This window comes from Lipotes vexillifer, unplaced genomic scaffold, assembly GCF_000442215.2.
Source record: "Lipotes vexillifer unplaced genomic scaffold, Lipotes_vexillifer_v1.1 scaffold555, whole genome shotgun sequence".
Classification (NCBI taxonomy): domain Eukaryota; kingdom Metazoa; phylum Chordata; class Mammalia; order Artiodactyla; family Lipotidae; genus Lipotes; species Lipotes vexillifer.
Window position 1 is genome coordinate 1952244 of NW_006772693.1, and position 19288 is coordinate 1971531.

A 19288-nucleotide genomic window follows, 5' to 3' on the forward strand; every position below is an offset into this window, starting at 1 on the left:
GCTGAAAATAAACTTTTTCACAGAACCTCAAACTCAGATAAGACCATTCTTTGATCTTTATGGATAAAGACAAAAACAAGACCATTCCTTAATCATGGCTGAGCATAGACAAAGCACTACCCAACCCACAGCTTCACAGGTATAACCCTTCCCTGGTTAATATGTCAAATGGCTGTTTCTTCAATAATTACAGGATTAGCCTCACTCTGGTGTATCACTGCCATGGATAAGATGTTTTGAGATACCCTATCATAGAATTGCTTCCTGCTCCTGATAGGATACAATCCAGTGCAAGGTACTGCTTCCTTAAATGCTCCTCCAAATAACTCAACCAAAGCCTAAATTGTATAATAGGCTTCTTTTTAATACCCACTGTGATGGTATTAATTTTACATGTCAATTTGACTAGGCTAAGGAACGCCCAGTTAGCTGGTAAAACATTCTTCTGGGTGTGTCTGTGAGGGTGTTTCTGGAAGAGATTAGCATTTGAATTGGTGAACTGAATAAAGCAGATGGCCCTCCCCAATGTAGAAAGGCATTATCCAATCTTTTGAGGGCCCTGAACAGAACACAAAGGCAGAGGAAGAATGAATTTTCTCTCTTTCTGCTTGAGCTGGGACATCTTCTCCTGTCCTCAGTCATCAAACCTCCTGGTTCTCAGATCTTTGGACTTGGACTGAATTACACGACTGGCTCTACTGGTTCTCCAGCTTGCAGATGGTAGGTTGTAGGACGTCTTGGCCTCAAAAATTGCATGAGACAGTTCCTATAATAAATATGTCCCTTTCTCTCTCCCTCTCTCTCATTCTCTTTCTCTGAAAGTAGAGTGTTCCTATGAAAACGTTTGTAAGTTGAAATGGCCTAAAGCAAAGAAGCAGTTTTTTCCTAAAAGTGAAAAACCTCTTTAGATTTCTGTTGGTTAGTGAAAACAGGTACTAATACAGGTCTTTCATAAAAGCAAAGTGGAATAAAGCAAACGTTCAAAAAGCAAGGAATACCTGCGTATATATATAGTCTTTTGGTTCTCTTTTCTCTGGAGAACTTTAATACACCTTCTTACCAAGACACCTCACATTTCACCATATGTATGCCCTAATGCTGCAAACAAGAATAAACACAGCAGTGTTCCTGGCGGTCTTTGGAGGTAGGGTGCTAACACAAAGAACAGAAAATAGATTGCATGTGTTTATAGACTTAATTAGAATGGGGGATATATTACCTAAATCCTAGAGGAATGCAATACAGGAAGATGGAAGAAATAGGCAGCAAAGATCAAATTTCTCTGCTCCCAGAATTTTACATAGCACAGCACTAGAGAGTATTGTGACTTATTGATTAAATTATCCAATTCAATAAAAGTATGGTGAATAGATGCAAGAAAGCTCTTTCTGCATTCTCTGTTTAAATTACAATTAAGTTTCCAGCGGGATATCTCCAAAACATAGTGGAAACCTTGTAGTGATGGTATTTGCCTTGTTCTATTTTGGGATTCTTTAGCAACATCACCTTATAGCAACAGCTGTTCAGAGTGCTGGGATTGGTATGAATATTTCTTCTACTGCTGGCAAGTTGAAAGCTGTAAAATATTTTCAGTTCATTTCAGGTTCAGGTATCCCTAGGAGCAATTGTCTTCATGCCGTAGAAGGGAAGGTACTAAGACTATAAAACAGAGATTCAGAAACTAAATACAAACTGCTGTTGGTTGAAAACTCCAACTGGGACTTTATTGCCAAACACCAGACATTAGAAGATCACTAGCTAAATTAGCCAGAGTAAACATCCTGAGGTACAAAACTAGTGCCAGCTCACTGAGCTAAGAATAAGACACATGGGTTGGCAGTAGGGCTGAGGAAAGACCTAAATAAATACGGATAAATGCAGTATCTGTGTCTGTATTGAAGGACATGATTTGAAATAAAACAAAAAAATCAGAAAAATAAATTCAGCTATAAAGATGTAGAAGGGAATTTTTGGAAGGTTTATGCTCTTGATTAGAAAATAAATAGCTATATTAGGATTATATATTTTATGTGTAATTTAAATGCTACTACAAGAACAACCTCATGATAATCATTAAGATAAATTAACCTTAAATTAACAATCATACATGGAAAATTTAGATCTTTCATGGGATTTTTTATTAAAATGAGAATATATTAATATATATTTTCTTTTATCCCTTTTCCCTCCTCTTTATTGTACCTTTTACCCTAAATCTCCAAACAATTTTTAACATTTTTACTATTATTATATAATACCAAAAATTGCAAAAACCTTAATTTTACACTTGATGGCTTTTCCCTAACTGAACTGACCTATATAGCCAGCACTCAGATCAAAAGATAGAACATGAAGAACCTAGGGACAGGACAGGAATAAAGATGCAGACATAGAGAATGGACTTGAGGACCCGGGGAGAGGGAAGCGTAAGCTGGGATGAAGTGAGAGAGCGGCATTGACATATATATACTACCAAATGTAAAATAGATAGCCAGTGGAAAGCAGCCACATGGAACAGGGAGATCAGCTCGGTGCTCTGTGACCACCTAGAGGGGTGGGATAGGGAGGGTGGGAGGGAGACACAAGAGGGAGGAGATATGGGGATATATGTATATGTATAGCTGATTCACTTTGTTATAAAGCAGGAACTAACACACAATTATAAAGCAATTATACTCCAATAAAGCTGTTAAAAAAAAAAAAGATAGAACATTACTAGTACCACAGTTCCCCATCTGGTGATTTTAATATCTATAATCCAATAAGATTTTTTTTTACAGAAATGGCACCCTCTACTGAAGCCAAGATGAATAACTATAATAATAATAATAGTTATTATTATTATTATTTGTAGTAGTATGTAACTCTGTTCACTGATCATGTATAAGGCTTATAACTAAAATTTCAAGCATCTGAATTGTAATTTTTTAAAAACTGTGTTGACTTTTTTTTATTCAAAACTATAGGCAATGATAATGAATTGAACCTCATTCCACATGCAATGAGAAGCCACTAAAGAAATTTTTGCAATGGGAGGGCATCAGTACATTTTTTTTTAAGAAACAACAAGACTTTCTGTTATGTGAATGATGAAATGATGAATTAATAAGAATCAAGTAGGAATCAGAAAAGCAATTTAGAAAATAAGGAATTAATCTACTAGATAAACTATAAAATTTTGAATTATTATTTTAACAATAAATGAAAAGAAAAATCCTGTGCAAGTGGTTGATTTAATGAGGAGATTCTGGGAGACAAAAGAGTTAGTCCTCAGTTCTGGCTTGGTGGATGGTCATTATCATTAAGGACAAAAAATATAGAAGTAATAACTAATTGCATATATGTATATTTCATTGCAGAAGAAAATTTCTTCATTCTTTCATGCTTTATTTATTTAGTTATATTTATTTAAATATATAAAACTAACATGATGGGTACATTGCAAAATCCTTCACAACTGAAGTATCTTATCAGGAAAATGTGCTTGAGACCCAAGTGTGGACTCTGAGTCATTAAACTATTCAAGGATCTGATCTGTTTCTCACAAAACATGCATTTTTTACTTAAAGTTGCTTTACCTTTCAAAACTTTATATATTCTGCTTCCTAATGAGTCACTTAAATTTTCTTAAATAACTATTTCAAACTTTTTTCTATTGGCTAAAACCAATTATGTTTATACCACACTACAGTAACTCACTTAATTGTTTCCTGGATATCTAGGACTCAGTATTTCTAGATGACTTTTATTTTCCTCACCATAATTGCCTGTATTTCATTTTCTTTTATTGTCTCTCATTTTCTTCCATTATGTTCACACATTTGCTTCTTTTTCTTCTACTGTTTCCAGCCATTAGTGGCCATAGAAGGGCACTTTTTAACTTCTCTTATTAAATTATTTCCCTTAAAAGTTCATTTCATTTGCTTCAAAATTAGCACCATTTTCATATACTTGATAATATTCAGGACTATTTCTTTCTTTTTGATTGGAATAAATTCCATTGCGAATCATCTCTATCAAAGTTATAGGAGCTGGAATGGCATTTTCTTTTCATGTCTCTTCTGTAACCTGGCACATTTCTTCAGTCTTTGTCTTTCCTGACTTGAATTTTTCTTTTTTTTTTTTTTGAGAAATAAAGATCAGTTATTTTGCAGAATATTCCTCAATCTGATTTTCTCTGATATGATTTTTTTTCATAATCAAATTCACTGTATACATGTGTGGCAGAATACTCTGAGTGATTTTTTTTGTCTCTTATTCTCAATAAATGAAATCAAGAGGAAAATAATTCTGGTTTGTCTCAGTATTGGTGATGTTAAATTTGGTCACATGGTTAAGGTGATGTCTACTAGGTTTCTTGCCTATAAATTTACTATATTTTCCTATGTGATCAATTTAGGAATCATAAGAAGATATTTTGAAACTATGTAAAAATCTTGATGCTCATCAAACTTTCAGTCACCAGTATTATCAACCATTGATGATTTTATAATTATATATGTATATATTTTTATAATACATACATTCATTATATATTATTATGTATATTATATATTATATATATAATTATAACTACACATTATATATACACTACAATATATACTATATTATAATATATATATAAATATATATATATATATATATATATATGAACTAGCTTCCTATTGTAAGGAGAGCTCTCTCTTTACGTGTTTGTTTATATCAGTATGGTTTCATAAATTATTATTTTATTCAGTGGGTTAAAATGATTACTCCATTTATTTTACATTCAACTTGTCCATTTAATGTATCTGTCTACCCACAGTGATATATCTATCCAGGCCCAGTATCCCCTGGGAACAGAAGCCTGAATTTTTTGCATTTAAGAAAGGTAATAAATTGCACATGTTATATCCATTGAGGAATCTGGTTGAGCACATATTTTGGCAGCAAAATATGTGAATATTCAAACTAAGTGTGATTAATAAAGACTGCATATACAGCATCAGAGTCAGTTCATATCAGATTTTGCCATAAGTTAGAAAACATTTTGATTTTCAGTGATTTGGGAATTGCAGAATCTGAAATTCAGGCTAGTTGTAAAATCTAAAATTTGAATATTATTAGGAGATTTTCTTAGGATTTAGAGAAATTAGATTAATCTGGTTTATATATTAATATAAAATGCACATAGAGTTAAGTATTCAGAAAAATCTGTTAATAAGTATAAAGAATATTTAAGATAATATCTATGGAAGCCCAATAATATTATTTTTATATCCATGGCTATTTACTTCATGTATAAAAGATTTATTCAGATTTATGTTGTCTAATCAGTTTTGCCATGATATATCAATAATACTGACACCACCCTGGGAAATTTCTGTCTTATATAAGAATATATAAACTTGTAAAACTTCACATAGTAATCTACTAAAAATTATCTGAAAGGTGGTACTGGTAGCAATAAAAAGCAAATTTGAGAATTTTAGATTAAAAACTTACTCTAAGAAATTCTTTCTCTGAAGATTTTGTAACAGGAAAAATAATAATAAAAATATACAGGGACATATACTATATTATCTGTAACTAATGGCAGGACACTTTAAAGTAGGTTGCTCCTTAGTTCAAAGATAACACTTGATAGTTTCCTCACCATTGCCCTGCTTTTCAGTGAGGTGGTAGAATGTTGAATGAAACCACTGAAATCATAAGACGAATGGAAAATTTTGGTTGCCAAAACTAGGTGTTGTATGGTCCTCATGTAGGTGTCCCATTTATTCCCAAAGCAGCAGTCCCTTGATGCTGGAAACAGAAAAAAAAAAAAAAGATTGGAACTAAAATGCACTCATATACAATGGGAATATATTTCATATAAGATGCCAGCATCCTAAATCAATCTATTACTATTTTATAGTCTCTAGTAATATGCAGAGTAATTGTTATTAAAAGGAAAAATTAGATCATTTTATCTTTGAGTATATTATTTAACTTTATTGTTGCCCTAAAGGCTTCCATTAATGTGTCATGTCTTAAATGTAAGAAGTCTAAATTGGTAGAGAACTATGATGATTTCTACCTGTTCTGTTTTTAATGCCTTACTGTGCCAATGTGTTACTTATAATAGTTCTTCTACATTACTTTTAATATATTCCCAGGAAAAAAAAGAACACCTACATAGTTTGTCTAAAAGTATTTTTCCCTGGGATTAAAAGGATTGCCATTTTACATGCTGGCTCAAAGGGAAGAGGAATGAAAATGAGAGATATTTTCTTTTTCCAAATATGGCCTTTGAAGTTTTCAAAGTGAACCTTGATAGAGAATATGGCCAGATAAAAATGCTACTACTGCTTTGGCCTCAGGAAGAAAAAATTCAAAACAGCAATTTCCCATGGTGATTCCCTTCTTGGAACACTGATCATTAAACCATCATACTGTTTGACATACTTTACAGAAGTATGATATTACTTCTATTGAAGCTGAATTTGGGGAATTACTTAAAAATTTTTTTTAATCCTGTAACTTTTGAAAGAGTGAAATAAAGACATTCTTCCCATCATGATTAATGCACTCTCTACACCTAAAAAGGTTATTCTCTCTTAGATCCCAATGGACTAAATCTGGGTTTGAGACAACCAAGGAACTGTATACTTGGATAGCAATGTCTTAGCCCCTGATAGAATTGCTTTCTGAATTGCACATAAGCATTTACCACCAGCTTTTGTTCTGGATGTTAAAAGAAACAATCAAAAGAAACTTGTTAGCTTTCCTTTTGTGTGAATGTTATTGAGGACATCAGTCAATATATGGAACAGCTTCTTCTTTACAGTATCCCAAAGGAGACATTTCTATTAGGCCTCTGTTATCAGTAGAAGGTATATCTCTTTTGAACACCGGCTCCCCTCTGTCCCTGCCTATCTAATCTTATAGAGGATATATCTCTGAATTTTATGCTGATTGCTTTGACCACCAGGAATTTTAGAGTCAACATTTTAGTACATCTCTACATCTACTCAGGACTTTACAGTGGGCATTTCTGACTGCTAATATTAACCCTGAGTATATTATTTCCTTTCTCATGATTTGCTTTCTTCTTTACTAAACTTTTTTTATATTGTAGGCATTTTAGATAGTAAACACATAAAGCAATTAGTGAGTAAGAAAGGGCATTTAAAAAGATGTTTTATCTTTTGGCATATAACTGAAACTCCAGTGCTTTCTCTACAATTCATGACTGCTTGAAATAACTGATCTAAACATTTTTTTCCTATCACACACAGGGTAAAGGACTACTTGGTGGAGGAGGGTGGGGTGCTGATGGTGAGCTATTGAAGGCTTGACTAGACCCTTTAGCTTTAAGACTTCTTAATCTCCTTACTCCTTAAGGGGTGTCTTTATCTTAGTGGTTTCATATTCTTCTCAAGCTACACTTTTCAGTGTCCCTATAAGTACCTATAAATTTCTTATTGTGTAGTTAAAATGTGAGGTTTCGAATAAAACCTGCCAAAATTTTAATTAAGGTAAATAAACTAATTAGATATGGTAATAAGTGAGCCTCTGAGAGGTGCTGCATCTCTGTGTCTAGGGGCAGAAGCAGTACACTATTGACAGTAACACAGAACCACTTACAGAATATATTTCTATCAAATGTTATTTCAACCCATTTTTTAATGCACAAGGGAGAGCCTCATTAGAAATCTCTAAATAACTGTATAATTAGTTGCACATATAAAATGAGAACAAGTGAAGAAAATTAAGGTGTTGAGAAGGTGCTGACATTTATTGAATATTTACTCTATGCCAGTCACTGATTTATAATATTGAACTTTTAAAAATACTTTTCTTAGCCTTTGAAGAGCAATAAAATATTGTCATACCTCTGTAATGTTCTCTGTTTTACTAGACATAGAAATTATCTGTGGGAGAATAATAAGATCTATAAAGTGGTACTTTTAGAAAAAAGCTGAAGCTAATAGCAGAGAATGCTCTTATCATTCTATTGTGAGAATGATAGAGCCTAAAACTTTCCATTTACAGACTTCTTGGAAACTCAAAGCTTTCCTTTATGTCTAATTCAATGATTTTGCCTTAGGTACCTAGTTTTGCTATTATTACAACTCCCAATCTTTTATTATTCTTTCTGTTCTTTTCATCTCTTTAAAAATTGAACCCGTGCTAATCATTGAGTCTGAGAGGGAGGCAAAATAATTATAAAATTTGCATTTTGTTTGCTGTTTATTTATATTTTTAGGATTTACAAAAAAAGAATGATATGGGGAATATCACTGTCTCTGGGTAACAGTAATATCATTACTGTTAAGTTGGAACTGGTGTTTTCCAACTCTGTTACTTTTGTTGCTTCAAACATTCAGGATATGCCTTGACTATCCTGTCATTTTTGTTTGTCTTCCATCTTCAAAAAGAGTTCATGACGGAATAGCTTTTCTGTGGCTGAAAATTTTGGATTCCTTTCCAGAGTAGAAGAGTATTAATAGAGTTAATTGAAAAGAGATATGAACATCTATGGTTTGACTAGAAGCCTAAAACTCTGAAGTAATAAATTCAATGCAGAACCCCAGTAGCCATACATTGCATGCATCATGACTTAGAGGTTTTATCTCTATTAGTAACTTATTTGATATTAAATATCACCTTTCAATATACATTGTACACGCTCTTACCTTAGGGTCCTTGCGCTAGTCCTTGTCTCTGCTTGGATTATTCTGTCCCTCACCTCTTCCACAGTTTACTCAAGTATGACAATCCTATGGAGGCCTATCATGATTATTTTAATTAACACGCTACTCTCCCTCAGCCATCATCTGCTTTATGTGGCTCTGTCACTTCTATCACTCTTATTACTTTCTAAGGTATATTTTGTAGCTGTTGTTGTTTATTATGTCTTTCCATTAAGAAGTAAATTTCATGGGCTGTTTTGTTCATTAATTTATTGCAAAAGCTTAGCCTGACATTGTCATTGAGTTAATGCATCTTTACGAGGAGTGAGATTAAAAACAATGTGGTTAGTAAAGTCCATGGTAAGAAAATATTTTTTGCATGAGAGTTTAAACTAGCCAGTTTGATAAAAGGTGGACAGTATGATGAATAGTGAAAAGCAACTCCATGTATGTATGAAATTATTATTGTCAAAATACAAATAAATTTAAACGGTTTGGTGCTGAAATTGCGAAATAGTGAAGAAAAAAGAGCTAATGAGTAACTCAAAATATTGTTTTTAATTTTTTATTTAACTTTATTTTGGAGATGGCTTAATTTGACCAGCGGGTATATATATATCAGGAAATTACATAAATATAAAACAAAAGCTAGGAAACACTTTTTTTGGTATTATTGGCTCTTATTTAGCCCAACTGTTATTAATTATTAGCTCAGTTAGCTATGAACTGACTTACACCATTAAATAAATTATGAAGTGTTATAGTGCCTAGCTGGTCATCCAGGCTGTATGTAATCTAACCCTCCTCTGAATTCACAGTTGTACCTTTCTTTGTCAATCATTGAGCCATTTTGTAAAAATGTATGTGCATAACTTGTAGAACTGAAGATCCTTATGACCTCTTCTGTGTCGAAATAATTTTTCTCTTCTCCAATTGGCCTATCCGTGTGTCATCAAGAAATATTTGTCAAGTAAACAGGTGTATAATTACCAGTCAAGGATGAGGATTATACTTTTGGAGAAAAAGACTGCATTTTTCCCTTCTAAGAGGAAACTCTTCCAGCAAGGCTTCTTATTGACACAATTTTGAGAGGCTACCATATCAGTTATAATCTTATTAGGATCAAAAAGATAATCATAGCAAAATAACTCAGTGCTAAGCATTTTAAAATTATTATCTCTTTGAGTCTGCCTCCAAATTATGGTACTAGACTCCAAAACATTTTTCTTGCATTCCATGAAAGTAATAATAATGAAAAGCTGTTTCTAAATACTTGGATAGTTGCTGATATTATATATGATAACTTTTTAATGATAATTTTTAAAAATTTATATATGTTACCTGACATTATTAAAATTTTTTGCTAGCAGTAGAATGTTATCACAAATGATTTTATATAAACCCCTGCTTTATGTTAAAATTCTCTTGACTTAAAACTAGAGGATGTACCAGCTACCAAATTCTAAGCATGACAGAAGGGCACTGTCCAGGCAGATATGTTCATTTGGTGCTGTCATACACAAAAGCCAGGAAGACCAAAAGAAGGCTGTTTTCCTGAGTTTACTTCCTCTTCTTTATAATAGATTTGAAACATACATATATAGTTTCCTTACTCTTAGTGAGACTATATATATATTTACTGAATAAAAAGAACCCTTAAAGGTAAGAAGAAAGTGTGAGGGAACTGATATTTGCTGCATGTGTACAATGTACAAACACATTAATAGGCAAGTTATATACATTTCTAATAGATGTACTGATAATATATTTCCATATTTTAAAAATAAAGAATCTGAGACTAAGAGAGAAGAAATGGCTCTCACTAGGGTACACATCTGTGAAAAGGTAGATTCAGGATTCAAAGAACCAGTATTAAAGTCCCCAAACCAATTTCTTTCTACTGCACCAAAGTTGCCCAATGATAAAAATCATCCAGAGCTCTCATTGAAATCACTATCCTAAGCCTTCCCCTTCGAGATCCTATTCTCCTTGCCCAGGGTACTTTCCAGTAATCTGAATTTTGACAAGGGACTCATATAACTCTAATCATCAAGTAATTTTGGGAAACACTGCTCTACAACTTACTACTTTCTGTGCAGTTGAAAAATGCCTTCTTTGTATCTAAGGAACAGACAATTCTAACTCTATGGATGCAAAGATTTATGCTGTTTGTATACTCATATAAAGGTGAAACTATTTTTAACCTTTTGAAAATCCAAAGAAATTACTAAAGTACGTGATAGAAGACCAAGGTTATGATGAGAGTACCTAGCAAAATATTTAGGTATATTTAATTTTTTAGAAGTTTTTCTTAAGGCATTGTACTTACTAGATCACAAGCCACTTCATGCAGATGGGCACATTTTCTTACACCTGGAATGATCCCAAAAGTATTATCTGTGGGAAGACCTTATTGTTTTAATTGTGCACTTGTATTAATCTGTGTGGAATCTGGGCAGCAATGTTAAATTACATTTCTCGGTAGCTCCAAGGCTCTGTATCTGTAATTAGTGGCTTCTGTTCTTTATTACACTGATCAGTAATGCAGCTCTATTCTTCACCACAGTCTCAGTTAATTATCCTTGCTAATGACTTTCATGGTGTAAAGAATATACAGGACCCATTTGTAAAGATATCTTGCATTGAGATTATTGGAAGGTATGATACCACAGTGAGCTGATAAACTGTTGGAGGGATGTTACCGTGGGAAATGGTTACTCTCTTTCTATTATACTTGCTTTGACTGAGAAGAAGTTACAGAAGAGGGAATGTAATGCAATCTTGCATTTATAAGATTATAATACTCCAGGTGTGCAAGGAGGAGGGGAAGGAGTCAACCAGAATACAAACAGAAAATTAAACTTCCTCTGCGTGCCTGAGCCAGTGGTAATACTAAGTTAGCGGCTGGTCTATCTAGTAATGAAACTGAAAGTGCATTTTATTTGATAAAATGAAATTGCCACTTCATTATGTGTTTAAATTTTAAAATATCTGATGTAGAAAAAATACATCACACTTTGATTTTTCTCTTCATTTTGGATTATTAGTTGGAATTTTAGAATAAATTACAGGTCTCTAGTAGATATGATATAATAGTTTAATAGCTAAGAACTTTTTTTTTAAAGACTCAAATAGTTGTAAGCCTTACTTAAAGATACTTAATTTTAGAAAAAGTTTCTAAAGTTTTTAGCTTTATTATATATAATGAAATTAGGATTGATTAGAAATAATTTTTTAAGGTAATATGTATAATTTTAGAGGAAATATAGTCCAAAAATATTCAATTCTCTTTGTAAAAAAAAATCAAGTATGTATCAAAGGATCATTTACATCCTTTTAGAAATTCTTTTTTTAAAATGAGAAATGGTTATTTGAAGAATCAAAGAAAAAAATGCTAAAATAAATTATTGAAGAATGTCATTGAGAGAATTATAGCTCTCCATCCATCAAAAAGTCAGATAATTTGTATTGGTTATTTTGTTTACTCAAAATAATTATTATTGTAAAAATCAAAAAAGTGTTTCTATTTGTCTTCAGAGTTAAATTCATATTTTTCTTAATAAAGTTGTTTTCTTTTCATATACACCGAACTAATTTTATGAGTGCATTCAGAATATGGGTGATGAACACTGAATGAAGCCCCTGTAATTAGAGAGTAGAACTGATATTTGTTATCAGATTCTGAGCTAAAATAGATGTTACAAATGTTTTTGTGTCCATGTGAAAGGGAGTGAAATTTAGTAGCAAACGAAGTGAAATCATTTGGTTGTATGGATTAATAACCTCTATGGAAGCCAATTCCAAAAGAATTTTTAAAAATAATATAAATTAAGTTAGTGTCACCTGTTAACACTTATGACAGCATTAAGACTCAGTACAATACCAAAACAAATAGTCTTCTTGACAAATTTATATGTACTTGCTTATTTATGGATTTATTTTTTTTTGATGGTTGTCATCTGGAAACATTAACTTAAATCATTGTGAGAAAACACACAGTATATAATGATTCCATAATGGCAGACTTCAATAAATCATGAAATTCCTGACTGCTAGAAATTTCCAAAGCATAGGAACTAGTTTCTCAAAATTTGATATCAAAAAGAATCATAATATATAGTAAAACAATTCAATATATCCCAGCAAGGAGAATTTCCCCACCAAATGTATAAATTGTTTCATATTAAAAAATCTATCTATATCTACCTATCATCAGTCTTTCTGTGGCTTCTGGTTATAAAGAGGGGCAAAATATTTTGTCATATGCTTTGAAACAGGAGTCCAGGGAAAAGCAGTCCTGGAGGTTTCCAGAAATTGATGTGCTTCCTCCACCCAATATCACCTCCCTCTCCAATAATGCACTTTGGGACAATGAATTTCAAGGATTAGTATCATAAAATATATATATATATATATTCCAACATCTCTAAAATATCTAAGGCTCACTGACCACTTCTAACCTAAAGATGTCTCAGAACCCTGGCCTGGCCTAGACAATCATGCATGAACTAACTGGAACATGCTGACTTTGAGCAACTCAACCTCTCTGTGACTCATTTTACTGAAATGTAAACTGGGTTTTATAAACATTAACTGAACCCAACCAGATAAACTTTACATGATAAGGAGAGAATACAAGGATTGACTTTCATTCACATCCCCATCACTTTGATATCTATTTAATATATTTTTCTCATTTTTTCCTACTACCTCTTATTTCTTTCACTGAATTATTTGTAAATGAAGGATATTAGTCACATACTACCTGTACTGCATTCATTTTTTCCCATTATGTCATTCATCTTTTGCTTTTGTTATGGCAAAGATTTCCTTAGTGGATTTAAAAATAATATATAACTAGACATGTTAACTTTCATATATTGTTTCTGGCTTTGGTCCTGTTTAATAAAAGCTTTTGCCTAATCTAAGATTATAATTTGGGGAATAAGAAGGAGAAAGGATTATATCCTCAATATATTCAACAGCTGTGAAATAGCACAAATGAAGGTGGGAAAACCTCTTGAGATGAAATTGATTAAACCTTTATATGAGGACATTATGGTCTCGTATGTGGCAGTAGTATTGACAATGAAGAGGAGAACCGTTTGAAAAATATATTGAAGCAAAACTAGTAGGACTTTGTACTTATGATGTAGGTCAGAAAACAGTAGCTGGCTCAAACTTAGCCACTAATTACTTTGTGGCCTGTGGCAATTCAGTTAACCTCTCCAGATCTTAGTTTTCTCTGTACTATAAAAATGTTGGACTCAATTATATATTGTCCATTTCATGTCTGAAATACTATGACTTAAAAAAAAAATTCTCTGGTGTCTCAAAGTGATAAATGCTATCTTTCCCTATCTATTAAAAAGAAAAAAAATTAGCAAATAAGCAAATACCAAGAAAAATGTGCACATAAATCAATAACAGTACATTAGCTAATTGAAAACTCAGCTCACTAGAATACAGGTAAAATTATAATTGAAAGAAAAATAAGTCTGAGCAGCCAAAATATATATTCTAATGTACACTGTATAACACCCACAGTGGATAACAAATAATTAGTTGAGTAAGATGAAGCATTTCCTGTGAGTCAAAAGCTTTTAATCTCAGCTGTACCAGTGAACAGCTTGAAATGAAAATGCAGGGTTTGGTTTTCTGAGGGGTGAGATTACCTCATCTTTATGGTGCTCAGAAAGCTAGTTTCTCCAGGGACATACAATTTTTTTGAAAAATTCTAAATTAGAGCTCCCCAGTAAATCAGAGAGCCATCTCCCATTCAGCAAGCAGTGGCAGACAGTATGTCAAGAAAAGAGAGTCAAATGCATCCCCTTCACCAAATACTCAGATTTATTAATCTATCCATAATCTTCTATTTTATATTCTAAAGATTGTTTGTTTTCAAGATATATTGGAATGAGATGCTATACCAACTGTTCATATGCCTTACTATAAATATCAAGTCATGAATATATAAATGATTTTAGGATGACTTCTCTATAGTTACTCCAATGAAACCAAGCTATGCATAAAAGTAGATATGCGATATTTTCTAAAAATAAAATTATCCTATCAATGCCTTCATAAAATGAGAGACACTTGTATTTTGTACTGTAAGAGTTAGGTTGCAAGCTGAAACTGTGAAAGCTAAAATGTGTGCTGGAGATTATGCTAAGTACTTTATAGGCATTATCTCATTTAACACGCACAGAAATTCAATGAAACACTAGGTAAGTTTATTAATACCCATCTGCAGATGGTGAAACCATCAGTGTAATGGAATAAAGAATTAAACTTCAGAGTAACAATTTTTATAAATTCATAGGTGGGTGATAGCTCTCAAGAATTCAATTAATTGTAAAGCAAAACCCAGGAAACTTCCATAGTGACTGTGCTTTCATTCTAGTTTTCTTTTCTTTTCTTTTCTTTTCTTTTCTTTTCTTTTCTTTTCTTTTTCAACAATGATTTCTCTTAGCGGTACTGTGCAAACTTATGTCAACTTTGAAGTAAACCTGATCAAGCATCGTGCTTGTCAAATAAAAAAGAATCTATGTAAATATCCAAAACCCAAATTGCCCCACTTTTAAAACATCCATTTGATTGTGATCAAATATCTATTTTCTTCAGAGAAACATTCAGCATCTCTACTCATTGTTGGAAAAAGTCATTTTTGTTGTTACAGATCTCTTCAAAAATATTTTGATATGTGAAGATATATTTTTCAAACATCTTGTTTTCATGAAGAAATAGAATGGATACATATATATGATGAAAGTATGTCTTTTCATAAAGTAATGAGGTCTAAAATATACCTAAAAAAGTCACACTTTATGATAATTTTAAACTATTAAAGGATATCTGGTAAGTCTGTGAATAATGAAAGGTACTGAATGGAATTACAAAATTGAACATTTTATTTTCATCAGTGCTCATAATTTGGAGGAATAAGATGTATTTCATTTTTAGCAATTGCTTCTTTTTATTGTTTTGGATTATTTTATGCAAGTAATATAATATTCTAAATATTATAGTGTCCTATTTTAGAGTACCATAACTTACTAAAATTCTATGTGGCAGAAACCTACATGGAAGGGTGCGTTAAAGCATTTTCTGAAACTTTAAAAATTAAAAACCCAATATATGGGAATATTTTAAAGACAGTCGTTCTCAGTTGGGTTAATCCATTCTATATAGTGAAAATACTAGACTTGTGATACATGTATAGCAAGAAGTATATGACAGTGTATTCTTTTAAATCTTTTTATGTTAACCTATGCATAAGTGCCATAACAGGTTACTGATAAATATTTTGGTTGAAAACAAAATTTACTAACTGTTTTGATGACCTTTAGTACTATCTCTAACTCTTCAAATGACTATAATAAGAACATACTAGGATTAAACATTCTATGTCAGTGCTTTCCAATAGAAATACAATATGAATCACATTTTAATTTAGATTTTCTACCAACTGCATTAGAAAAGTAAATGAAATTTAATAATATATTTTATTTTAACCCAATATCTAAAATATTATCATTTTAATATTCAATATTAAATATTAGTGATATATTTATAATTTGGGGGGTGGCTAAGTCTTGATATCCAGTGAACATTGTACACTTACATCACACAGTTTGGACTATTCACATTTCTGGAGCTCAGTAGTCACCTGTAGCTACCATAAAAGACCATCTAGTTCTAGCAGATAGTCTGCAGAACCGAAAACCCTTATTTACTTTTTTTAGTAATAATTTTATCAGTACTAATATTTTTCCTTTCTTAAAATTCTGCTTTGTCATTTACTTTTCTTTATCATTATGATAAAGAAAACTTTATCATTAAGATTTTAGTAGCTTGATACAACAAAAATATCCTCAGAATGACATTAAAAGTAAAATGAATAAGACGTTTATTCTGTTAGGAAGGGGATATGATGAGAGAAAGTAGGAGATTTTGAAAGAGTGGGGTTGAGGCTGTTACTGGAAATACAAAAAAGTAATTCTCAATTCACATTTTCAAGATTATTTAATATTATTTAATACCAGATAGAGGAAAGAATGTTATAGGAATATCATCCATATATTTTATATTCAAGGACAATTTAGCCCAGAACTTAACTTCTTAACTATTTCATAAAGAAGTTGTTTAGTAGGGATAAAATTTGGATTTTCTTTTATTTTTATTATATTATCACTGCATCATATAACAAAATTGGACTGAAACTCACATAGACTAATTGGTTTTTAGTCTGTATGTCTATTCAATTTGTTCAGACTTTTCAAATCAATTTATTCAAAATTTTAGCTTGACTAAGGTCTAAAGTTAACTGAACCAATTTGATAAATTCATATTTTTCCTATTAATAGACAGGGATAGTATGTATCACTTTGAGTCCCCAGAGACTTTTTTTCAAATTCTTATATAATCTCAGACATAGATTGGATTTTAGAGATAATTGAATCTAAAACTTTTATATTATAGATAAGAAAACGGAGATCCAGAGAGGTTAAGTGACTTGCCACAGTTCACAAAACTAATTAGTGACTCAGTTTAAACTAGTCACTATTTTCTGACTTATAGCTTAATGTACTACTTTGCTCCTTACACTCTCTGCAAAATATACTCAATAAACCATAATGAATTGTGTCATCTTTCAAACACTCCCTTTATATGATCTGTAGAGAAGAAATTTTCTAATATACAGATTAATTTTTTTCTAGATCTGTATTATACCTTATCACTCTTTGTCACATCTTCTTAATTAAAATATGGTTTGTTCATCTAGCTGGTATAATTCATATTTAAATAAGAATAGTAGTGATCTGTAAGAAAAATAGTCTCTAATTAGAAACTTGAGAATAAGATATTTTAAAAAGAAAGGTTCTTGTTAGAATAAGGGGAAAACACATTTGGTTATAGTCTAGTACTATTTCTTTCTCTCACTTCCCACCACCACAACTATTCTGGCATGGCTTCTGAAGTCATGAGGTCATGTATATGTAGAGACACAGAAATACGCACTATTGGGAAAGAATACATATATCATATTAAAATTGGGTGTGATATTTTCTGGAAGATATGTGATGTTTTGAAAGTAATTTAACCATTTGTTCTTTGTTTTTGGCCAAGGTTGTAGCTTTTGAATCATCCATCTTTTCATTCTTTTACTCATTTAACAAATATTTATTGAGTTTACTGTGTGCTACACAAACTTATGTGGTCCTGAAGCTGATATTCCAGTTACAGAAATGAAAAAGAAATTACTAAGTATATAATTATCTGTGCAGCAAGAGTAAGGGTTAGAGAGGGAAAGAAATACATATTAAATCATTCGAAGAGCGTGGACTTCTGTAAAAGATGAGCAGATACACAAAGGAAGTGAAAGAGTATGCCATGGGAAGTCTACAGAAATATGGATTAGTACAGAATCGGTGAACAGGAAAAGCAAAACTTGTATCCTAAATAGGAAACATGCTTTCCATGCCCAAGGAAGGAAAAGAAGGTCAGTGGGGCAGAAATACATTGAACGCGTGATGTTAAGTCAAAGTCATTGAAGTGTTTAAGAGCTCGGGGGTCACATGATCTTATTTCTACTTTAAAAGAATTCTTCTGGGACTATGTGGAGATTTACCTAGTAGAGGACAAGAGAAGAAACAGAAAGGTCAGGTAGTGTGCTAATGATCTAGTACAAATTAGAGATGACGGTGGCTTGGCTAGTTTTGTATTAGTGGTGGAGTTAAGAAGTGGTTAGAGACTTCCCTGGTGGTGCAGTGGTTAAGAATCCGCTTGCCAGTGCAGGGGACATGGGTTCGAGCCCTGGTCCTGGAAGATCCCACATGCCACGGAGCAACTAAGCCCGTGAGCCACAACTACTGAGCCTGTGCTCTAGAGCCCGTGAGCCACAACTACTGAGCCCGCGTGCTGCAACTACTGAAGCCTGCACACCTAAAGCCCATGCTCCACAACAAGAGAAGCCACTGCAATGAGAAGCCCGCACACCGCAACAAAGAGTAGCCCCCGCTCATCGCAACTAGAGAAAGCCCGCACGCAGCAACAAAGACCCAACACATCCAAAAATAAATAAAGTTATCAAAAAAAAAAAAAAAAGAAGTGGTTAGGTTTGGGATATATTTAACATGGTAACAATAGCACTAAAGTTATGACCTGAGTAACTGAAAGGGCAATGATACTCATTATTGAGATTGGAATTGCTTGTTATATATCACGTTTGGGAAAAAAATTAAAACTTAAATGTAATAACCATTTAATGCTTAGACATACAAGTTGAGATGAAGTGTAGGCAGTTAAATATGTAAGCCTGCAATTCAAAAGAGAAGTTAGGATTTAAATTTTAGAGTTTTAGTAAAATAATTTCTAAAGAGAGATAGGATGATATGACTTAAGAAGGGGCATATATACATATACATCCATATATATATAGAGAGAGAGAGAGAGAAAGAGGGAATGAAAAGGATGGAAAAAAAACCCACTAGTTTACTTCAGTATTTACATATCAAGAGAGAAGAAACAACCAGCAAAAGAGACTGAGAACTGGCCAGTATGGTAGGCAGCAAATTCAGAGGTAGTTCTGTCCTAGAGAAAAAGTGAAAAAAAAAAAAGAGTGCATA